This window comes from Podarcis vaucheri (genome assembly GCF_965113315.1).
Source record: "Podarcis vaucheri genome assembly, chromosome: 8".
Classification (NCBI taxonomy): Eukaryota; Metazoa; Chordata; class Lepidosauria; order Squamata; family Lacertidae; genus Podarcis; species Podarcis vaucheri.
In genome coordinates this window covers 57,931,619-57,956,849 of record NC_138766.1, presented here as the reverse complement: position 1 = coordinate 57,956,849, position 25,231 = coordinate 57,931,619, and the positions used below count along the sequence as shown (strand labels likewise).

Genomic DNA, 25,231 nt, shown 5'->3' with positions numbered 1-25,231 from the left:
TGGGCGGGGTATAAATAATAAATTATTATTATTATTATTATTATTATTATTATTATTATTAATAGAAAAGCTAACTAATAAACTGAAACTGACATGGGGACAAATAGAAGAATCCTTCACCCCAGTGTGGCTCCCCTTTATCACATACACAGCCCAACAAGACAACAACAAGAATCCACCAACAGCATACGAATCCATCTGGCTTACCTGACCCAACAAGTCCTCCCCCTTCACAAATGCAAACAAACCCCACTGCAGCCAACCACAGACAACCAATCACACCCTGCCCCCCAATACCTCTCACTACCAAGGAAATGTAATAAATAAAGAGAAAGAGAACCTACCCAGTTGATGCTGACACAAAACCCCACACATACACTATAAAAAGACTATGAGCCAAACCACCCCAACCATCCTCTCCCCCCTCTTTTCCCCCAACCTTATACTGGACTCAACACTAATGTCTCTTTTTTTTCTCTCAAAAGATATTTATTAAAGTTTTTTAAAATATAACAATGAAAAAATAAAAAATAAAAAGAAACAAAATACAAAATACAACATAAAAACAGTTAAAAAACAAATAATTTTCCACCACATATCTTCCTTACGCTTATTTCCCCAGACCTCCTCATACCTCCCTTCTTTGTATTCCACTTCAATTTGTTAGTTCAGCAAATCCTTACCATTAAACTTTTACCCATTTATAAACCTTTTTTTTTTGTATCTCCTAAAGCATTACAGCTGGAAACCCCTTAGTTTCTATCCAACATCCTTCTAACATTCATTAATTTTACAATATTTCTGTAAATAGTCTTTAAATTTCTTCTAGTCTTCTTTCACCAACTCTACTCCCTGGTCTCGGATTCTGCCAGTCATTTCTGCCAATTCCATGTAGTCGATCACCTTCATCTGCCATTCTTCCAGAGTGGGTAAATCTTGTGTCTTCCAATACTTTGCAATGAGTATTCTTGCTGCTGTTGTAGCATACATAAAAAAAGTTCTGTCCTTCTTTGGCACCAATTGGCCGACAATGCCCAGGAGAAAGGCCTCTGGTTTCTTCAGGAAGGTATATTTAAATACCTTTTTCAGTTCATTATATATCATTTCCCAGAAAGCCTTAATCTTTGGGCACGTCCACCAAAGGTGAAAGAATGTACCTTCTGTTTCTTTACATTTCCAACATTTGTTATCGGGCAAATGATAGATTTTTGCAAGCTTGACTGGGGTCATGTACCACCTGTATATCATTTTCATAATATTCTCTCTTAAGGCATTACATGCTGTAAACTTCATACCTGTGGTCCATAACTGTTCCCAGTCAGCAAACATAATATTATGTCCAACATCTTGTGCCCATTTAATCATAGCAGATTTCACCGTTTCATCCTGAGTATTCCATTTCAACAGCAAGTTATACATTCTTGACAGATTCTTAGTTCAACACTAATGTCTCACAACAAATGTAACTGATTTGTAAGAAAGACTGTACAACCTGGAAAAAAGAGTCAAGGCATGCACTTTTGTAAACCAAGAAAATATTTAATAAAAATATTTTTTTTAAAAAAGGAAAGAATGGAGTTTAGCATATGTGCTATATGTTCTCTTATAGCTGCCATAATTTCTTTAAAATTCTCCTTGTCATTTCTTGCAGAGCAGATGACCCTGTCAACTGTGTGGGCTCTGCCCTTTTATGGCCAAGGGAATTTTAGAAGATTGGTTGTCCAGGAAAGGGGGGGGGACACCTCTGATAAATGAAGAAGGGCTGATTCTTCTTGTCACATATGATTTGGCCTCTTTTTATGCAACTTGCGTTCTTGGGCACAGGCAGAGTTGGAGTCTCCAACTGTGTGTACGATTCACTTCAGCAAACAGCCATGGATATATTCAATGTGCAGCATTATGGTTTGTAAAGTCATCCACACAAAGGAACCTGAATAATATTAATTTCCATAAAGCTACAGTGTGTCTCTGCTGGAGACATTCTTCTGTCACAAAACCGGCACTGCAAAATGCTCCCCTTTCCTGGTGTGGTAAGCAAGAAACGTGTGGGGCATCCAATGTGTTGCTTTGTTTACATGTAAAGCTTTAGAAAAATAGTTTCCCCTTTTCCTTTCACTTGTTATAGGATTCATTGCTTGGTTGGCACAAACGTGTTTCTTCTGCACCCCAAAATTTACAAAACATGAAGCAGAGAAATCAGATAAGGAAGAGCTTAACAGGTCTGTGGCATACTGAAGTGACAGGCACTTCATACGTGATTTCCCCGTCCATGTTATTTCCATATACTGCAGATGTCATACATGAAGCTGCCCTTCTGACATGTCATTTGCCTGCTTACTTGCAAACATACAGTTTGAGCATAGGTCGGTGCACAGCATTAACCCTTCAGCAGACAGCCAAATCCACTGAGCTGCATCAGATCTTCAGACAGAGGTGCCCTAGATGCTGTTGACTTACAGAGCTCCCAAAAGTCAGCTTTCTCTGTCTCTCTTCTGTTTGTGTTGCTCCCGGTTCAAAGTGTAGTTTCTCTTGTCTCTGCTCACAAAGAGAAGCTTCGGGGGAAATCCATTGATGTTTTACTCAGAGTAGACACATTGAAATCAGTTGGACCTAGCTCATGAATAGGGACGGGTCAATTTGTCAATTTCAGTTTTCCAGCATTAAGTGCAGTTAATGCATACTTTACCCTAGCATATAGGCTTTTGTACACATTACTTAGCTACAGATGCATTGCAAAATTCAGATGTGTGTGAATTTTGAAGGTGTGGCTGTGTTTCGGTTTGTGTACAGTACCATTTTGGGAAGTGCGAATTGGGGCTCCTCCAAACATCTGCTTGTCCCACCACTTTCTCCTAGGGAAACCAGCTGTTTGTCAATGAATCAGAGCAAACGTCAATCAGTTTTTCTGCAGATTGACATTTGTTCTGATTCAGTGGTAAACAGTGGATTTTCCCAGGGAAAGAGGCAAGAGGACAAATAAAAAACTGCTCGGGATAAGCAGAAAACCTCTCAGTCCTGTGCTTTCTAGGTCCGGGACAAGCGGAAGTGTGGAGGAGCTCTCAGGTCAGGCTCACTGTTAATTTCACTGGATCTACTCTGAATATGACTTAGTCAAATACCACCCTTGGTACATATTTTTGTGTTTTTTTATTGTAAACCATCCTGTGATTCTCAGATGAGGGGTAGTATAGAAATGTAATTAATCAATCGACTAATAATGCCAGTACCCTTATCAAATTTTGATAGACACCCTTGCCTCACAGCTACTTTATTTTTTAAACACACACACGAGGCCCATTATAAAATACATTGCAATATTTCTAAAATCACAGCTACTATTGCTGACAATATTATGGAACTCATGGTGTTTTCTTTTAATGGCTCTCATTCATTTACTGAGCGATTTTATGCTATATTTTTACTGTTAGAACTCATCCTGAGATTGTTTGACAATGAAGGGAAGGGTATAAATACTGTAACCGAATAAGATAAATCCAGTCACGGATCTACCACTTCACATTTGTTTCTGCCACACTGACAACCTCAGTCTGGCTAATGATAAGGCCAACCCTATACTCACGGCTGGGGAGGAATCCCTTCATCTCAGGAAGTGTATTAGGACTGTAATATTTCATCAATTAGATTGATAAGACATTTTGGTTTGCTGAGAAGATGTCCCTTATGAATCAGGCAATTAAAACAAAGGTTAGGTCCTTTGAATAAACAAAGTGCAGTTGCCAATTGTCATTATAAAAGAAGCATTCTTTCTTGCAGAATCCCTCTTCTCAGATGGTGGCTGTTGCATCCACATGTGTACATTGTCTCTAAGGAAAACAGTCGTCCCCCGTCCCCCCGCTTTTTCTGCCATGTGTTTTTATGCACATTTAATTAATAAGAATTAATAAGCCAATTAATGAATCAATTAGGTTTTCTTTAATTGAGTGAGAGCCCTAAAATGCATGAAGACCCATAGAGAGCAACCTAGTGGGAGTCAAGTCCACTGAACTCAATAGGATTGTGCTTCTCTAGCAAAGGGATGTAGAGCTTGGCCCAGGGGTAGATCTACTATGAAACTAACAAAGCTTGAGCTTCAGGGCCCCTAATTTTGGAGCGGCTCCAGAAGTGACTTTAGTCCATATTGGTTTTGTTGTTTTTTTAAGGGTCTAGTAGACCCATTTTGAGTCTCACGACTTGAAAACTATAAGGCACGGAGCATTTTTATTCACATCAGTGACATTGACATATGAGATAATACAGTACAGCAATTTTAACCCAAACCTGAGCCATTTTTTTTTTTTTAAGTGATCTGTCATGGAACAACCCCATTGAAGAAGATAACAGTGGTTAGCCAGACCTTGTTGCTGGTTGCAAAGGGGCCCCCATGATGGTTCAAGCTTCAGTGATCCCAAAATGTAGGTCCACCACTGGCTTGACCTTTGCATGTATAAGGTCCCAGGTTGAGTCCCTGGCATATCTCAGAAGGATGGAGACAGAATCCTGCCCCGAACACCCTGCAGAGCCATTGCCAGTCAATGTACGAGACAATAAAGAACTAAATGGTCCAATGATCTGACTTGCTATAAAGCAGCATCTTATGGTCTTGCTAGCAGTCCTTGCTTGCTAAGTGTACAAAACAAACATACCAGCCCACACCCTGTTTCTCTCTACCTCTGGGAACTTCACAACTACTATGAAATCAATAGAGTAGCTGGAAAAGGCTCCTCTATTTGTAAGTGAGCATCTCGAATTTTGCAGAAACATTTGCTGTAACTGGTGCTTCTTGCCTCGTGCAATCTGTTATGCTGCATCTTCCACTTCTTAGGGGAGGGAGAGCTGGCATTATTTCCTGGAGACAGCAATTCTTTGGGGACCATAGAGCAGAAAGTAGCAAGCTCTCAGCAGCTGGCTGCTGCGCCTTGGGATGCAGGCAAGGGTGGATCAGAATAATCTAATGCTGGGATGCAGGCGAGGGCTTTAGTTCTCCCTTTCACTGCAAAGTGCCATTGCATTGCTGGAAGGTTGGAAGGAAGAAAACTCCCAGAGCTATTAGCCAGCTGGATCTGAAGGGAAATTCCTTGCACCCAGCACCAATATAACCATCCAGACTGTGAACCCTTGTGCTGTGACAGAAATATAGGGTGTGAAGATTGTACAACCACATTAAAAAGTATTGAAAGGGTCACATCAAATTATTTATCTTGCTATTATGCCATGCAGCTCAGAGCAAAATATACTCCCCTCCTAATTTTTATATTATCAACAACCCTCCAAGTAAATTATAGTAAGAGCATCCGGGCTGTGTAGCGATTAAGGTCTCCTCATGGCTGATGGGAGTTGTGCAGGGGCAGCTGTGTATTCCACAACATGTCATTGACACAATAATAGTGCACTGCTGATGGATTTATACTAGACCGTCCATATATCATTCTGCTTTCTTAGTTTTTCTATTATGCTTCCCCGATGTTACTGCATTCTTGCTGACTAGAGGGGCACTCTTGCACTACAGCACAACCAAAATGAGACAGCATTCCCCCCCAAAAAATATATTTGTGTATTAAATTTGCAGGAATTCAGTGGGAAGCCATGGGGTATGCACCAGCTGGAAATGAAGAAACAATGTTTTGCAGGTGCAAATTGTATTGGAAGCAGGGTTACATATACAGCAACTGCTCCAATAGCATCATGAAAAGGACATCTGGGCAGCTTTCAACCCTGGTCTCCCTGGTCTAAGGAGAACAGTCTAACCACTACAGCACATTGGTCATCAAACAAAATCAAGGTAGCCTATACAGCAGCTATGGCCCAGCTATAACATTATCGCTGATTAAGCCTAGAATCCTATGCATATGTGCAAACAAATTCCATTGAATTCAGCAGGATTTACTTCCGAGCAAATGTGTTTAGGATCTGGCTGCCAGAGGAAACCCCCTGTCATTATAACCATTTATAATCCAGCCAAAATACTATACAGACAGCTTGCTGATAATATAATGCTCCACTAGTACTTCAAAAATTAAATAATTGTTAATTGTAATTCAATTAGTTTGATTTAATTGCTTTCCTCGGTAATGGAGCATTTTATTGTTATTGTGACATCTTCACTGTGGTTTGTGGGATGAAGTTGACTCCATGCTTTCTGATTAGTATTTCAACCCTTTCTAGGCTCCCAGTCATAGTTGGGAATTTGAATAGTTGGGAGGTTTATCTAATTCTTACAGTTTATCATAAATTAGTTCAATCACAAACTAAATATATACAGCAAATTAAGTGTCTGGAAGTATGGTGCTAGTGAACCTGACTGCTAATTTGCCATATTTCATAGCTGATATGCTTGTGAGCTCTCTCCCTTCTCTAAAAATATACCAGCCTTTGCAAGCTACCTTTTCTGCAAAATTGGGAAAACATTTCACAAGTCGATGTCCATGTGGTCTTAATTGTTTAATTAATAAAAATGTCCATAAGCAATGGAACCATTATGCTATTGATTTGTAATGCTGCCATTAAATCTGTTGTTTTACATTCACTGACCATGAAGCAAAGTCGGGGAAAATCTCTGAGTTTCTTCAAACAAGATGGGCAAAGTGGATACTTCTGAGTAGATTTCCGCCAGCAAGGACCAGCACTGGCAAATGTACACTGCATGTCATATCCACTGAGTTCAGTGGAGATTTCTCCCAGGTAAGCATATAAAGGACTACAGTTTTAAGACTGGTTTCCTTTACTGACTTTGGAAAAGGACAAGAAACTTTGGCAGTAGAGTCCTCACAGAGTCCTACCATGCTGCAGATCTTCAGAGATTAGAACCACGGGGCAGAGGCACAGGAAGGCTATCTACCAAACAAAACTGGCTGCTAAGTCATGGAAAATCTCTTAAGTTCTACAGGATGCTCTCAAGAAAATGTGCATTCCTCTCTGTGGCAGCTGTCTCCACCTGGCAAGCCATTCATGTGCACCCATTCAGTATGTGGATCAGATTATTTTCTCCACACTGCTGAAGAATACTCCAGAACATCTGTTCCACATAGTGATCTCTTCCCACTTAGTGCAGACAAAAGGGTGGCTTTCCTTCTGTGAGACCAAGATCACAAGGTATCCCAGTTGGGAGCCTGGTTTTCAAGGGACGGCATTCACTGGCCAGTAGGGATATAGGTTTAGCACTTGTGGGATTATGTTAATTTGGCTAGAGCTACTGTTAAAAAATCCGTATACATTCCTGAGTCACCCTGTGGCTCTCTGTATGGACCCGTGTGGGAGGCACATCATGATGATGACGACCTATGGCAGTCTCTGAAGTTACAGAACAACAATCCTGAGTGGGGTGCTTTCCTTTTTGCTGTGTTAAAAAAAGTAATCCGTGGAATGTCAGAATCACTCCTGGTGCAAGAGCAATCCATTGTTGTTGTTTGAAAATACAGCCCTACCTTGGTTCTGGAATACCTTACGACTCGAACATTTTGGCTCCTGAATGTCGCAAACCCAGAGGTTAGTGTTCCAGTTTGCGAATGTTTTTTGGAAGCCAAACATCCAACATGGCTTCTCCTTGAGTGCAGGAAGCTCCTGCAGCCGATTGGAAGCCACACCTTGGTTTTCAAATATTTTCAGAAGTCGAATGGACTTCCGGAACGGATTCCATTTGAAAACCAAGGTACGACTGTATACCTTCTGCAGTGCTGAAGTCTTCCCTGCTTCCTTATTCCCACCAAAGTCATAGATAAGATTCTACTTCTTTTACAACAGAAGCCACATGGCATTCCTTTAAAACAATCCTGTTTCCCTTCATACTGGCAAATTCTGGACCATTATCTTCAGTATGCAGAGTATGTAACTGCAATTGGGGTCTGCTACTCAGAGCTACCATGAGCCACTGCTTGCTTTTTTGCAGCACCAAGCCAGCTGTATGGACATTTGAGGAGACCTTGGGCACTCACTAATAACTGCTAGAGTTAGTGAATGCTAGAAATTAATAAATGGTAGAATTTAGATAATATTTGGAGAATTGAAAGGAAAATGCTAGGGTCTCGCCTAAGATAGACGCCACTGAGAACCCATCAATGGAAACCATAAACCAGGCAGGAGGCTCTGCCATGAGGGGAGGAGGTTACCAAGGTGACTGGGGAGGGTGGGCAGGCTATGACTACAGGGGGGAAGTGTTGTTTTACATGAGGCTTGGTTTTTTTTCTGGCAAGGGTCTTTCAGAAGGAAAATGGTGGAGCTAGTACTCCAGGTGGAGGTCATGCGGGACAGAACGATCTTGGCAGGCTGGGACAGAGGTCCTAAGAAATTGTGCAGGATGCCTTGGACTCCAGTGCTGCACTGCTGTGGGGAACAATCCCTTCTTGAGATGCAGTGCTCTGAAGTCTCTCCCAGGTATAGGCCCAGGTGTAAATATGTGTACGGCAAGCCATATATTTAGAAGACACTTGTCTCAGCAGAAACACAACCCTGGGTGAGTGCCTGTAACCTTTGGAATCTCATGCAACTGCTCTGCAGAGATTGGGGTGGCATGTAACCATATAAACCATACCTCCATCTTCATTCCATCTAGCATATGAAAGTCCTGAACAGGAAAAAGATTACCACCCACCACCAATGAGTCATAGAATTGTAGAATTATAGAGTTGGAAGGGACCCCAAGGGTAATTTAGTCCAACCCTCTGCAATGAAGGAATCTCAACTAAAGCATCCATGACAGATGGCCATCCAACCTCTGCTTAAAAATCTCCAAGGGACGAGAGGCCACAATCTTTCGAGGGAGACCATTCCATTGTAGAACAGCTCTTACTATCAGAAAGTTCTTCCTGGTGTTTAGTCGGAATTTCCTTTCTTGTAACTTGAAGCCATTGGTTTGGGACCTACCCTCCAGAGCAGGAGAAAATAAGGATGCTCCCTCTTCCATGTGACAGCCCTTTAGCTATTTGAAAATGGCTATCATATCTCCTCTCAGTTTCTTCTTCTCCAGGCTAAACATACCCAGCTCCTTCAACTGTTCCTCATAAGGCTTGGTTTCCAGACCTTTTATCATCTTGGTCACCCCCTTCTGCACACGTTCCAGCTTGTCAATATCCTTCTTAAATTGTGGCGTCCAGAAGTGGACACAGTACTCCAGGTATGGTCTGACCAAGGCAGAATAGAGCAGTTCTATTACTTCTCTTGATCTGGACACTGTACTTCTGTTGATGCATCTGAGAATCTATTTATGTGTTTATCACCAGCTACAATCACCATTTTTTGTTGTGAGCTTAATTATCTACTGATTTCTGTCTGTTGCAAACAGTTCTAGCAGTATCAAAAAGGCATCCAACCAAACTTCCTCACAAATGAAATACCAGGCTTCAAACAGGGCAGGCCTGTCCATTCATTAGCCCTACCCATTTTATGGTCGTCTCACCTACAGTATTATAGAAATTGGGGGTGGAGGGGGAGAGAGAAGCTGCCGGGAAAGGGTTTGTTTTATTAATTAGTCTCCAGTTAGCAGCCCAGGGAAGGTATCTCTTTCAGTCACTCTATGCCACATTGAGACGGCAAAGAAATAATCAGAAACACTTCCCCTCGGCACAAATCTCTATCGATCTGAATATGGATCTTATTTCAAGACAGCGAACAACCTGCACTGATGCGCTCCAACACAGACATGTTAGCATTTCCAGGTTTCTTTAAAACGTGTAGCTATCTACCCTTGTATTTCTTCCTCTCAACTCCCCTGGAGAAAGAGACAAAAACGCTGCTGCCTTCCATAAGGCGGAAATCTCTGCACACATCATCCGCTCCCTGCACTGTCCTTCCCGGGAGCTGGCTCGGTTGTGCAAGGTAGCTCCTAATTACCTCTCTCCTGGATTCTTTTTTCTCCCCCTCCGAGGACAGCCTTTCCAAGAAAAAGCACACCTGGTGCTGTGAGATAGGGAGCCTCACCATGGATACCAGGTTCCCATTCCCAGTCTGGCTGGTGCTCCTGGGACCCTAATAACTATCTCTAGAATGCTGCAAAACTCCAGATGTGCATTAGTTACTGCCATGAGACCCTGTCCTCCTTGCCATTCAGAAGCAGCTCCACATTCATAGGCCTGAGAAAGCAAGCGGAGGGGGAGAGGGAAAGAGTGCTCATAATCTCCCTTTTATTATGCTGCCCCATGCCAGATAAGGACAGCTGTTCATGCACGATGTGTGCAAACCAGAAATGATAAATAGCCTGAAACAAATATATGATACATAAATGGCTTTTTTTTTTTTACCAGGGTGTTCGTTGGCAAAGAAAGCAGACTGTGGCCGATGATTCCTTTCTTGCCTCCCTCCCTCCCTTCCTCCTTCTCCCCTCCACCCCCCCCTGCTTTCCAGCCAACCGTGTGCTTTTAAAAGGCTTGTCCCAAAATAAACAAGAGTTCTTCCAAGGCAAGGCTTGCAAAGGAAACGCTACAGCAAATATCTGCCCAGCAAACCCAAGGGTTAATACGAAGGATGCACAAATACAAGAGATTCTGTAAGTTGTAAGCGCTGATTGGAAGGGAGAGACCACTGTAGGTCAACATGTCCTTTACATTGTGAATAACTTGACAGCGTCTAATAAACCCAGCCACCTATGGCCAAGATAATTGACTTTATATTCCTAGACATCACACGCCATATTTTTTAAAGGGAGAAATGGTAAGCCAGGGCACATGAGATTTCAGAGCCTGGCCTGTGCTGCACAGCATCCCATCCCGCTTGAACCTTATCTGCTGCTCTTTATTTCCTTAAAGAGGGGTAAATTAACCTCCCATCCGAGTGCTCATCATCCTAGGACTCTCAGCAGCCTTCCAGAGGGTAAATGTAAATCCGCCGAGACAAGAGGCTCCCAGGCACACAGGGACACACCCCTCTCCCTGTCATGAAATAAGCCCCGTTGATTTATGAAGGGGCCCATGAGTAGGGATAATTATAAGACTAACAGATCTCAAGTTTATTTCCTGAGTGGTCCAACGGAGGACAGCTCCTCTGCCGTCTCCTAATGAGGGAGCCATACCCTGGAGAGAGTCGTGCTTTGCTCCCTGTCTTGCACTTGCTACATTTCACATGGATGAGGTAATTTGACTGCAGATGAGGTAACCGTGCGACTTGCCCATGAGCTGGAAGAGGTTACCATATGATCATTCATGTAAACATACAGACTGCTCCCCGAGGAGCCTGACTGACAGCTGCGTTCTGATGTTGTGCTGCACTCAGAGAGGCAGGGAGAGGAGGGGAACCGGTGGGAGTAACACGGCAGCCTTGGAGCCTGTCTGCTCTCTTAAAGGAGACAGATCACCGACTGAGTGGTTGTCAAGTCCAGCAGGCACCAGGCTTGCCTGCAGTCTCAAATCCAATAACGGCACACTAGCCAGAGAGGCCTCTGCGCCTGCTGCGTTGGGGACTGCAGCACGTGGTCCCGGCGGTGAGCAATCAGAGATGCTCTGTGGGACAGCATTACGAAGAGCTGGCCTGCCTTAGCTCGGCATGCAAGGTGAATCAGGAAGCACTTCTGTGCAAGCGCAAGTTGATTTTCGCCTGCATTTGCTGCCATCGTGCCTAGCGTGGTTTAAAATTCTTTCCAAGTGGGGCATTGTCCTCTGTTTCAAAGGGCCAATATGCACTGGAGTTTCTCAGCAAATCATTTTTTTAAAAATAAAAATTTTATTGAATTTTCACAATTTATATAAACACACACAATACACAATACAAACATACAAACACAAAAACAAACATGTATAATTTCAAATCCTTTTTTTCTTAAAACTTATTTCACCGACCTCCTCATACCTCCCCTTTCTGCATTCCAATTTCAAAATTTATTTCAGCAAGTCCTCCCCCTTAATTTTATCTAATTATTTCCTTTTCTTTTCCTCTACTTAATTTTTACAGCTGTAATCCACTTACTTTCTATAACCACATGGAGTTTCTCAGCAAATCAAAGGGACTCTCAATACTTACTAAGTGTCACAATATATTCATCTGTGAAGGGTTCGTTTCTGTCGTTCTTTCTTTTGCCCGCTCCACACAGTGTCTCACTTATCTTCCCCTTTTCACCAGTGCCTTTAGTTTCTGCCTGCCTCAAGACTCCTCCATCATTTTCCCATTCAAGACAGTCTCAGAAGCACATTGGAAGTGTCCCCATCTTGTTGCAAGGTGGCCTGGGAAAGGGCAAGTCAAAGGGCATGCGTTACAGAAGGCTAAGTGAGAAAAACAGAGACCTGACAGGCCAGTTACATGTGGCCCTTCTGTCTTAAAGGAGGCAGTTGTGTGACCCCTTTTAAAGGAATCTACATTGAATCTGGCAAATTTTAACAGCTACCCAAATTTGTCATTTTGAGGTAAAGCATTGGTGAGGGAGTTAGCATCTTGACTCTATGTAGATCTGGACGGTGCCAATTATTCAGAGCCATTCCTGTCTGGTTTCTGGCCTGGTCTCAGGACTGAAATTGTATTGGTTACCTTGGTGGATGATTATCCTGGAAGATACTGTATACAAAGTGATCCTGCTGACTTGCCTTGTTGCTTGGTATCATTGACAAACTAGGTTGCCCTGCTGGAGCACTGCTTAAAGGCATGGCTAAAGGTATGGTGGCTTTGGTCCTTTTTGGAAGGCAATTCACAGAAGGTTCACTTGCTGTGATCTTACCTGGAGAACGCTTACCCATGCACTGATTATATCCAGAATTAAACAAGTATCTACTCGGACCCTGAGATCATCTTCTGAGGCAATTCTTTGTGTGCCTCCTCCTCAAGCGGTCTGGAGGGTGGCAACATGAGAACAGGCCTTCTCTGCACTGGCTCCCTGTCTGTAGAACACTCTTCCCCAGTGAAGTTCACCTCGCACCTTCATTATGCACCTTTAGACGCCAGGCAAAAAGTTCCATTTTAACCAGGCCTTTGGTTGATTTTATTGACATCCTATGCCCTTTTAAAATGTGGGGTGGGAGTTATTGGGTTGTTGTTTTTATTTTGATTATGTATTTTGTGGTTTTATGTTTTGATTTTATTCTGTGAACTGCCCTGAGACCTCCGGGTATAGGGTGGTATAAAAATTCAGTTAGTAACAATACTAATAATAAGTATGTATGTATGTATGTATGTATGTATGTATGTATGTATGCATGTATGTATGTGTTTTACTTGGGCCTGCCTTTAAAGACAGTTCTGAAACTGGAAATGGTTCAAAATGCAGCTGCCAGATTGCTAGTACTGCAGAAGCAAGACAGGAAGCACAGATCACACCTATTTTAGATCAATGATTACCAGTCCTTCATGGGTTCAACTAAAAATAATTGTTTACATATTTAAAGCCCTAAATAGCCTTGCATCTAGAACTTGCATCCACATGAGTCTACTTTAGCTCTGTTTAGCTTCTGAGGCCTTGGTTTCTGGCCTGCCAGTAGCAAAGAGGAGATTAGTAGATAACTTATCATGAACAAGGCCTTTTCAGTGGTGGCTCCACAGTTGTGGAAATACCTTCCAAGGGAACTAGCTTTTCCATGCCCCCTCTCTCCCCACTTTATTTTGGAGAAACCATGTACAATGCTCTAAACTTGGACAAAAGTCAAGATACAAAGATAGTAAGAAAATGAAATATATATTCTACCGTGCTTAATGTATTAGCATGGTATGCTGTCCGTCTACCATATTTCTTTAAACTTTTAAATTTCTTTTCCTTTCCTTTCTGTCTCTTTAAAGTGTTCCCTCCCCCAATTGTCTTCTGAGAAGCTTATCAGGGATGCCATGAAGGAGTAGACTGATAATGGCTGAGGAATCATATGAAAGGCTGCACACACCACATTACAGTGGTACCTCGGGTTACAGACACTTCAGGTTACAGATTCCGCTAACCCAGAAATAGTACCTCGGGTTAAGAACTTTGCTTCAGGTTAAGCTAAAGTGGTACCTCAGGTTAAGAACAGTTTCAGGTTAAGAATAGACCTCCAGAATGAATTAAGTTCTTAACCTGAGGTACCATTGTACAGTGGAACCTTGGGTTGTGAACGTGATCCGTGCAGGAGGAACATTCACAACCCACAGCATTTGGAACTCGCAGTGCCGCATCTGCAAACACATGGGTTGTGATTTGGTGTTCTGTGAATGCGCGAGCGCTGAAACCTGGAAGTAACCATCCCGAAATCATGTAACCTGAAGTGTCTGTAACCCGAGGTACCACTGTACTGATCTCCTACTGTACTTCATGGAAGTCTTGGCTGGATGCCTTTTAGCAAACATTTTGAGTTCACTGCAGGTGATGATGACTCAGTCTCCAGGCTCAATTGGCCTGACCTGCTCCCTGTGAAAATGGAGAGGAAGCCCACTTGAATGAGCCCTACGATTCCTTGCACTAAGCAAAAATTCCACAGCAGAGGATGAGGAAAGAGTGTCCAGTTGGTAGGAATTCTTATTCTGGAGATCATTCTAAAGCATCAATGTATATACATTTGTTTCTATGCAAGTTTAGAACGGATGAATCCAACATGGCGGACCATTCCTTAGTAGCCTGTGCCTATTTGCTCTGAAGCAAGTTCCACTCCTTGGATTTCACCCTAAAGAACTTCGCTGTTTGAAGCTATCCCTAGCTTGGCTGCTGAACTACAAGTCTTTGTCTGCATGGAAATAGCAAAGGCAGCTGCTGCCTCACAACGTCCTGCTCACTTGCTATTGAATAGGTGAAACGCTTTTGGTACAACACAAGCAGGTGAAGGCTATTGCACTCACGTTCTCTTCATGCACTTCTGGTTGGCCATCATGGAAAACAGGATGCTGAACTAGATGGGTATTTTGTCTGATCCAGCAAGGTTCTCCTATTCCACTTAAACTTCTTGAATGTGTCACTGTCCTGCGTTATCTGCCGAAGTGCTTCCCTGTGTATATAAAGCCTTTAGCAAGAAGAGCGAGGAAAACTGGCAGCTAAGGAGTTAATCAGAGTTGGGCACTCATTAAGCTCAGGTGCTCAGGTGTCTTCTCCCTTTGGAGGATAAAATGCCACAAACTCCATTCTGGGCTGTTTTCAGTGCACAGAATTGTCAGAAAACCACCTGTTATTTGCAATGGGTTTTGTTGTTGTTGTTATTGTTGGGGAAATAATTGAAGGCATAATTAAGCAATAATGGGGTTAAAAACATATTGTTATGCAGCTACCAAACCCCCTGACAGATGTGGCATTTAAGGCTTGTCATGACTGGCGCTGTTAATTTTACACAACGTACGATCAAAGATCACGTCTGGCTCTGTGCGCCGTTTCCCTTCGGGTTCTGGCTTGCATGCCCATGCCAGACAGTTGTGGTTTGTATCATATGTTACAAAGAGGTTACGCCACACTCTGTTTGAAATGCTACTTCCACATCACATAGAGATAGCTCGGAAGGCCCATCAGAATGAACACATCTCCCCATCTAAAAAAGCAAAGCAAGCTGTAAGCAGAAGGGGGAAAGGGCAACATCAGAGGTGAAGATTGGGTGCTTATGGGCAGCTTTTTCCACATTTAATAGACCACCAGAGCTGAATGACTTCCACTTGAAACCCCACCAAAGCAGACATGAACAGATCCCCTTACTGCACTATGTGTGTCAACTCAGAAGTAGGTCTCACTGAGTTCAATGTAGACACTAGGATTGCCATATTTCAAAAATTCACAGAAATCTACACTTCTTGATTTCCCTGAACATTTAAGCAATTTCTGCCCGGATGCTGTTTCCAATGGTCAAATCCCAGCTACGTCCAGGAAATTCCGGACATATGGCAACAACAGTAGACACCCTGTGTACCTTTGACTCAAAAAAAATAAGGCTTGTAAAAGCACCAGATCCATAGCATTGTGTGCTATGGAATGGAAGCAAGAATAATGGGATGCTTTTGCCTAACCTCTACGAAGGTGTGTCAAAGTGCCTATTCATCAAAGAAGCACCACCACGCTATAGATGTTTGCCCTAAATGCATGGGGAGCTAGAATGAGCCATGTGGTGATGTAGCCCCACAGCCCCTTTGAATCTCTGGCACCTCTTCACACAAGTAAAAACTAAATGGCTCTTATCTAAAACAAAAACCCAGCTTGCAAGTGTCTGTGCTCAGTGCGGACAGCTTCACACATTTCTTTCACCCTTCCCCAAAACTACAAAGGTGTAAGGGGCAAAAGTAGCTGGAAAACAAAGCAAACGCCAGAACAGGTGTAGCCAACATAGTAGTCTGCAGGCTCCTCCAATCCCTGGTCATTGGACATGCTGACTAGGATTGATGGGAGTTGTACTCCAAGAACATCCATAGTGCAAGTTACCTCTGCATTAGAGCATAGGTTCAGGCTGGTGATCCTTGCCATGACTTCAACCTTGCCATTTTTTAAAAAAATAAATAAATTATTATCACATTGTTTTCAAAAGTTTTTGCAATTGCCAAACACACTACCAGGCACACATGGAGTTACTTGTCTGGTTCACAGAACCAATAGTGACACCAGGGGAAAATATGGGCCAGCAGAGAAGGAGCAAAGTAAATTCCAGCGAGTCAAGCTACATTAGACTCCTGATGGGGAAATAATATTTCTCATTAATGTCCCTATCCCAATCATATCTTCTTTTAAGTAAGTCTTGACGGAGTGTGCTCAGGATTGTAGCCTTCTGTTGATTTTTAGCTTTTAATTTAGTTACAATTTGTATGTGGAAAAAATACATTTCTTTCTAGTAACCGCAGAGGTTCAGCCATTGAGGGGGTGAACTGCTTGTTGTGGGGGCGCCTGCTCCCCTTTTCCAATGCTGTCTAGGCTTAGAATTTAGTTGTTTATGTAAACATCCATGCGCAAGTAAAATGCAACTGAAGCAAATGAAAAGCAATGACAAGCCTGTAGGTAAGATCCCGAGATTACCTGTCTATCTCACCAGGTCAGAGGCAAGGCATTGATTTGCGGATGACAACCCCAAATTTGGCACACTTAAAAGCTCGTGTAAAAGTGCCCTAAAGGTATGCATATGTGAGCTCATGGAAGATTTCAACAATAAATCAAATGTGAGCATCATGCAGAAGGAAGTATTCCAGTAAAATAAAAATGGAAATGAAATGATTTTAGAATGTTTTATCGTTTTACTGTTGTTAGCCGCTCTGAGCCCGGCTTTGGCTGGGGAGGGCGGGATATAAATAAAATATTATTATTATTATTTATTATTATTATTATTATTATTATACACACACATGTATATGTATATGTATACGTATACGTATACGTATACGTATACGTATACGTATTTGCTTTCGTAGATTTTCACGGGTACAGGAATGCAGGTTTTGGTGTCTTCGGGTGTCTTCCCGTGTAAGTGTCGGGGTGTCTGTGCGACGTTTCGACGAGGTCTCACTCGTCATCTTCAGGCTGGTGCTTTCGGCTTCTTGTTACTGGAACAGAGCAGAATCTGGTGTTTGAGTTCCTATAAATACGTATATACGTATATACGTATATACGTATACGTATATGTATATGTATATGTATATGTATATGTATATGTATATCAGCCCCAACATTAAGCCACCCTAAAAGGTTTTTCCCCAACTGGGCTGCAGGTATAGTAATGTAATCTGTAATATTTCAATCATGGTGAATGCTGCCCTTTGTGAGGGGAAGGAAATCAATTAATTTCAAAGGGAAGCTTCTAAGTCAGAAACCATTAGATCTCAGAGAGGTAGCACCAGGTTGCCAAGAACTGGATGCTAGCTGAAAATCCAGCAGGTGCAGCCCGAAGCTAAGATAAAAGTGGTCTCCCATGGCTCCATTTGTGCACAGTGCCTCCCGTGGCTGGGTTGCCATATTAGCAATCTGTTTGTAGAAGGAATAAATCCGGGCCTGGATACACAGAGACACATTACCCAAGCAAGTCCTGGCAAGACAGAGGCACTGTGGGGGAGGGGTTCCCATGCCAAAGAAATTGGTCCACTTGCCTGTCCTGGACAGGGTCACACTCCCCTGAAGAAGCAGGTACACAGTTTAGGGCTGTTATTGGATCCAGCTCTGTCCCTGGAGGCCCAGGTAGCTTCAGGAGGTAGAAGCACCTTTTACCAGCCGCCTCTGGTGTGACAACTATGGTTGTTACTGGACTGGGAGAGCTTGACTGCCGTCGTTCAAGCGCTGGTGACTTCAGGACTGGAGAAGTGCAATGCGCCCTGTGTGGAGCTTCCATTGCACTTGATCTGGAAGATGCAAAATGCCCAATGCAGTTCTTTTTTTTCTGGGGGTACTCAAGAGTACGCAATACCAGCACCTTTTGGGGGGGGCAAATGTTAAAAGTACGGCACTTGTATACCATTAAATTAATCGGGGGTTAAGATGTTGTATTTATGAATACCTGTTGATTGAGGAAAGTGGATTCAAAACTTGGAATTTCTGTAACATCTAAAGCAAGTCGATGGCAATATAGTTGGTGTAAAAAGGTGACATACTGTTTTTAAACTTCCTACAAGTGTATTCATTGGCTTGTTCTGTAAAAGTCTAAATAAAGGTAGCTTTATATACTAAAAGTATATAAGTAAGTAAAAAAAAGTACAGCACTTACTGTAACAACTTCATGGTAAGTACCAGCACCCTTCTTTCCTAAAGCAAAACAAAACAAAACAAAAACACCTAAAAAGCACTGGAAACACCTAAAAAGCACTGGAAAGACCATATCACACTGACAGCAGAATGAAGGCCTAGTTGGACCTTTGATGTGATCCAGTATAATCCAATATGGCTCCTTTTATGTTGATGTAAAGAAGAATATTCACAAAGAAGCTCATGTAGATTACATAACCCCTATTTATTTTAAGGGCAGAATAACCAATGGTACAAAATAAATTGTGAGCAGCAGCAGAATCTAGTTAGAGCAGGGGTGAGGAACCACTTTTGGCCAGAGGACTGGATCTGAAAGTAGTCGGTCTCTGTGAGCCACATTGGCAGGTGGATGGGGCTGCCCAGCTGCCAATCATTTGATGTCCTGTGACATCAGGCACGGGAAAGGCAAAGCCATGGCTATAAAGCAACAATTGCAGGTGTGCTCTGATTGTTGCTTTAGCACTGGTTGAATTGGGTGCCTTTCCCTACTGCGCTGCTTTTGGAAGGAATAAGATGCACTTGGGAATGACAAGGAGCTCCAGAGTGCATCTGGTCCCTGCCGAAAGTGTGACAGGATAAGCACTGAATTCAAGCCGTGCCAATGTCATGTGATGCCAGGTGGACATGGCTTGGCCAAAATGGCCTCATGGGTCAAACAGGGAGGCCTGGGAGGCCAAAATAGAAGGCCCACCAGTGAGTGAGAGGGAACTTCAAGACTAAAGTCCCAGCAGTGCTTGAGAACTTCCCCTTCTAAACAGCAATAACTGCTAACCCAGAAACAGTACCTCGGGTTAAGAACTTTGCTTCAGGATGAGAACAGAAATCGTGCTCCGGCGGCACTGCATCAGCGGGAGGCCCCATTAGCTAAAGTGGTGCTTCAGGTTAAGAACAGTTCAGGTTAAGAACGGACCTCCAGAACGAATTAAGTTCTTAACCAGAGGTACCACTGTATTGGAAAAGCCTCCACAATACTTTGCTCTACATTTTTGCTGCCTTTATGGAGCTGCCGTATCCTCCATACCTTTACTGTATTGACATACAATGGAGCCTTGGTTTTTGAACTTAATCCATTCTGGAAGTCTGTTTGACTTCCGAAACGTTCGAAAACCAAGGCGCAGCTTCCGATTGGTGCAGGCGCCCCGGATACAATAGCCAACAGCCGCATCGGATGTTCAGCTTACGGAAAACATTCGCAAACTGGAACACTTACTTCTGATAGACAGTTAGATTGCTATATCACTTAGTAACTGTGCAATATAGACGCTTTGGTGCAGGGAAAGAAAGATAATTTCCTGTGTGTTGAGGTACTGCTCATCCAAAAGACAAGTGGTCCTCTTGGGGAATTCAACCACCATCAGCTTTCAGGTTAGCCGAATGCTGAGTGGCTGCATAAGTGAATGCACTACTAACCCTACACTTGACCTAGTTTCACACAGATCACACCATGGTGTGGTGTGTGTGTGTTTTGTAGGGGTGGGGGTTGCCTCAAGGTAAAGCAAAAAAGCAGTTGCTTGAATCCTTCCTACAAGCGACAAGTATGCTTTCCCGCTGAAGATCTCAGCAGCGTCTATCAGGCAGGTGTGACTTGCATTTCGCTCTGTCCCTTCTCCTTCCCATCCGAAACAGACCTCAGATCTTGCACAGCAACCACATCCTGTCTCTTCAGCTGCTCGTCTTTTCCTGCCAACTAATTACTATTCAGATAAAGTCACACACAGAGCCAGCACAGGACACAGTCAGCTAGAGGGAACAGATTCCATTGACCTCAACCCTCTTCTCTTTCTTCCAATAAGATCTTCTCTATCTGCATCCACCCACTTTGTCTAAGGGGTGGGAGAGGGGGGGAGGGAAAGGGAGAGAAATAAAAACCCCGTAGGTCCTCAGACTTCCCCAGTGGGGAGGCTGCAAGCAGGAAACGGTCTCCCGGGATCAGAGCTCAAGCAGATCATTTTCCATCACACTGACATGTCTAACAATGTAGTGAGTCACAAGCCATCCAGCAAGTGCAGAATGAGTCACCTGAAGTAAACTGGGGAGGGGTGGCTGCGAGTGATTTTTGCCTCCCAGAATCAGTGTTGTTTGAGTTGGAAGCATGTTTCCTTTTTCTGCAAAGGAGAGCAGCTGTACGATTCTCAGCTTCTAACCACAAAGGGCCCATTGACCTGTTTCAAAGAAAGAAAGAGGGGGAAAAGAGCATGAGAGATAGTGGGGGAGGGGGAAAGGATGCTTATTATTTTTAGCAGCAAACGTCTAAAAACCAGCAAAAAGGAGTGGGGAGCCAGCAGCACCTCCAACCCTGAAGAAACATGACAGCCATTTTGCCACCATAGCCAACCAGAATCTTTGTCTGTGCGGCGGGGCACTGAGTTCAAGCTCCACACCTGCCACTGTGCATGCGAAACACAATGGGGGCCTCAGTGTACGCGCACAAATTGCACGGTCCTTCCCCTTGACAAAAGTGTGCCTGAGGGCGAAAGTGCTTCTCTGTTGGGTCATGCGTTACAGCACTGGACAACCTTCTGCAGCCTGAGATCTTTTATGAGCAGCCTTCTGGGGCCCACATGCCAGCGGAAGATGGGGCCAGAGGCAGAAGTGGGCAGAACAATGAATGTTGCCTTTGTACTGTAGGCTGCTTTCAGCACAGCTCTTCCTTACCCTCCATGCAGGCAAGGAAGAACCATAATCAGAATTCAAGGGCAGATTTCAGCCAGGCAAAAGCAGCAGCAGCAACAACAACCCCCCACCCCCCACAGAGTTTAAAAGGCCATAGATTGTTTAATTAGCCAAAGGCCTGGGAGAAGAGGAATGTTTCTGCCTAGCACCAAAGGATATGTAACAAAAGCGCCCTAGTGAGAGCATTCCACAATTGGGGAGCCACCGCAGAAAAGGCCCGTTTTTGTGTTGCCACCCACTGGCCCCGTGGAGGAAGCACACAATGATGATCACCTCAGATGGTGATCACAGGGTTTGGGGTCGTGGTTTGTATGCAAAGAGGCAGTCTTTGAGATAGTGTGGTCCTGAATTGTTGAAGGTTTTATGGATCAAAACCAATACTTTGAACTGAGCCCAGAAACAAAGTGACAGCCAGTGCAGTCAGACTACAACTGGCATTATATGCTCACACCATCTTGCCCCATATGCAACCTGACTGCCGAATTCTGCACCAGCTGAAGTTTCCAAACCATCTTCAGAAGCAGCCCCACACTTAATGCATTGTAGTCATCTAACCTACAGGTTACCAGAGCATAGATGACAGAAGTTAGGCTATCCCTGTCCCAACAGGGGCACAACTGGGCCACCAGACAAAGCTGATGGAAGGCACTCCGTGCCACTGAGGCCACCTGAGTCTGAAGTGTTAGAAATGGATTCCGAAGTACCCCCAAGCTGCGTACCTGCTCCTTCAGAGAGAACGTAACCCCATCAAGAGCAGGCAGCCTCCCATCTTTCCGGTCTAGGGAACCACCCAGTAACAGTCTTATCTGGATTGACCTTCAGCTCATTGGCTCTTATCCAGTCCATTACCAAAGCAAAACAACAGTCCAGCACTTCCATTGCCTCACCTGCAGATGTAAAGGAGAAGTAGAGCTGTTTGTCATCACCATGTTGCTGACAATGTGCTCCAAAACCCCTTTCAGTGGTTTCATGCAGATGTTAAACAGCATGTGGCATAAAATCGAATCCTGTGGAACCCCCCATTGAAGGCTCCACAGGGCCGAACAGCTCTCCTCAAGCCTCACTCTCTGGAAACAACCACCCAAGCCAAGCACAGATGGAGAAGTGTGCAGTCAGACAGGCAACAGGACATGCTCTCTTGCTCTTAGAAGGCTGCAAGCACAAAACAGATTTTTAGCTGATGGGAGAGTGATAACAGCAGCCTGTCCTGTGGTTTTCCTACCACAGTGAGTGCACGGAAAGGGTTAAAGAGACAGGAAGGCCTGCCTAGGAAGCTTGGAAGGCCTCCAGAATGGAACCCTGTTTATTCAAAGCAGGAGGAGAATTAGTCAGGCTCCAGGGCAATAAAATAAAAATGTGGAAGCAGGAAAGGGCCAATTCATTAAATTGCCATCCCTTGAGTGATGCCCCTTAAATGCTTTCCTAGGGGACTGACAAACCCGAGGAGATCCAAGGAGGAGATCCAGTCCCAGTCCACCAGGGGAGCCTGGCCAGCAGAGTTATAGCCCTTTCCGGAATCTGAGGTCAGGAGGGCTCCCACTTGATGAGATAAGGCGACCAGATTGCAAGTGTGGAGCTGATTGCTTGTGCTTGTGCCTCACCGCCAGCCCCATACAGAGAGCTGGAGCTGTTGTGCTGGTGTGTGTGTGTTTGTGTGGAATTCAGGAGGGGAACCGGATGCTTCCCCATCTGTGACAAATGGCAGGCACTCTGCCCCTCCTGTTGAAACAGGAAACCTCCGTCTCCTATCCCAAACACTCCGCTCCTCTCAAGCACACACATTGTTTTAGGATGCATTTTGTCCAATTATGCTACCTCCCTCTGTGCAATAAGTGCACTCAGGGCGGGTTCAAGATTGCAGAGGAAGGGCAAGGAAAGGAAAGCCAGAGGACGGCTCCTGTGTCTAACAAGCGGGGCCCAACGGAACAGATTTCGCTTTCCTTTTTTTTTGCAAGCCAAGGGGTGGTTTAATAGCAGGGTGAGATTTGCAAGACTTATTGCTGCCAGCTGCAGCTGAGTCAAGGACAGATGAAGAGGCCGTGGAATAACAGCCTTTGGGGGGTCCCTGGTGAGAGGCAAAAGACATACAGGATGGTGTGCGGAGATAGATCAGCTTAAACCTTGGACACGTTTCCTTTGAGCCGCAGAGGAATGCCATCAGCCCATCTCGTGTGACTGTGTTAGAGGAGCAAGAAAGTGGGTGGGGGGGTATAAGGGACAGCTGACACTTTAAAAGGTTGTGGAGGGTAGCAAGAGGAAGGGAAAAAGAGCGCTGGGGGGAAGGGCGGCTCTCTGCACCACACAGGCACCTTCTGCAGCAGCAGATGGAGAGGGAAGTTGCTGCCGATTCCTGCCGAGTCAGGAAAGGAAAGGGATGACATAATAATGAGGTGATCACAGGCGTAGGGAAGCAGGGGAGAGAACAAAGTCAAAATGCCAGGCAGACAGCGACCCAGAACTCTGCACCGGGGGTGGGGGGGTGGGCAGATGTCGACAGAAGATATGGTGGCCAGATGACGGTTTCAAGGCAGAAGCCCTGGCAACAAATAATGGGGTGGGAAAGTGGATCTTTTTCAGGGGAAACAGATGGGAGAGTGGCAAGGCCACCACGTTTCATTGGAGGCTGCGGAAGAGGAAGCAGGCTTGATATATGGCAGCTCCTACTGGTGGCAGAGTCGATCTTCAGACCCAGATTACCAGATAGAATATGAGCTGCTGTGGTTTTAATAGTTGCTGCAAATAAGGGCTGTTTTGGAAGATCCTCCCTCTGGAACAACTGTTGGAGACAGTGTCAGCACACTGTCCTGTTTGGGACCTGCCAGTTCTATTGGCAGTGTTTTCTTCCAAGCGCTTGGAGGGGAAGACTGGGCTTGGGTTTGTTGGCCTCAGCTCCACCAGCTCCTACCCCTACTCCATGCAGTCTGATGAGGGGAGACTGCTCCCCACCTGCCTTGGTATTTAGAATCCTGATCATGCAGGAGTCTCAATCATGGGCAGCAGGGGGGCGGAGCTTATGCAGGAAAAGCAAGCTCTCCTCTTTAAACCAGGCATAGGCAAACTTGGCCCTCCAGATGTTTTGGGACTACAATTCCCATCATCCCTAACCACTGGTCCTGTTAGCTAGGGATGATGGGAGTTGTAGTCCCAAAACATCTGGAGGGCCGAGTTTGCCTATGCCTGGTTTAAACCTTTCGCCCAATTCATACAAGGTGAGAGGAGCATAGCTGACAGAAGAGGTGTGCCTGGTAGGTGTGGGCCCATTCTCCATACACGGACTGTTATCTATCACTTACATGATGCCTGGTCGTGGAGATTATTTCAGATCGTATTATGCCTATTCCATTGATAAACAGCTAAACACATGCATAATCGCTGCTGGAAGGATGCCTTCTTCATAGTATGAAACCATGGGCACGGCCAAGCGCACAGATAAGTATTTTTAACTGTGTTCTGGATTTTGCTTTGTGTGCACGTTTGCACACGTAACATCTTTCACAAGCAGGCTTTTGGACATAAAATATAAACAAAACAGCTGTCAAAAACACAGCCCACTTTCACACAGACAGCCCACTTCCCAGTTTGGGCAGCTTGCAGACATAATGATCTTAAATATTTTATGGGTTATTGAGTGCTTTTTGGTCAAATTGGCTTGAAATAAGCAAGACATGGATAATGCAGTTAACGTTCGATTCCTTTGCCATCCATCTCATCCCTAGAATCCAGACCAGGTTTTTAACATCTCTCTTGCTGTGACTTTGGGCACCACACTGTGAGAATCAGTGTGAAAACAAGACAGCTAGGAAAAACTACCTCTTTGGTCTGTGTCCAGTGGCCTAACTGAGAAGCTTTCTTTGTACTCTGTTCAGCAGAGCTGCATCTCAGCTCCATTATGGCTATTCACACTGCACATACACACACACACCCCAAAAAAATCTCAGCGCAACATTAAAGTTGCACTTTGAAAAATTCAGAGCCAAGAAATACAGACCGCCAGTGTCCTTTGGC

General features: G+C 44.2%; 1 long non-coding RNA gene across 1 annotated transcript in view; it reads right to left on the bottom strand.

Annotated features, from left to right (window-relative positions):
• The window catches only part of LOC309538517, a 28,195-nt gene extending 7,988 nt beyond the window's left edge, over nt 1–20,207 (bottom strand). The window contains exons 1-2 of the long non-coding RNA XR_014222262.1: nt 20,182–20,207; nt 18,516–18,553 (exon numbers count right to left, since the gene is read on the bottom strand). This is a non-coding gene — a long non-coding RNA (uncharacterized lncRNA). The remainder of the gene's footprint in view (nt 1–18,515; nt 18,554–20,181) is intronic.
• Between the last annotated feature and the right edge of the window lie 5,024 nt (nt 20,208–25,231).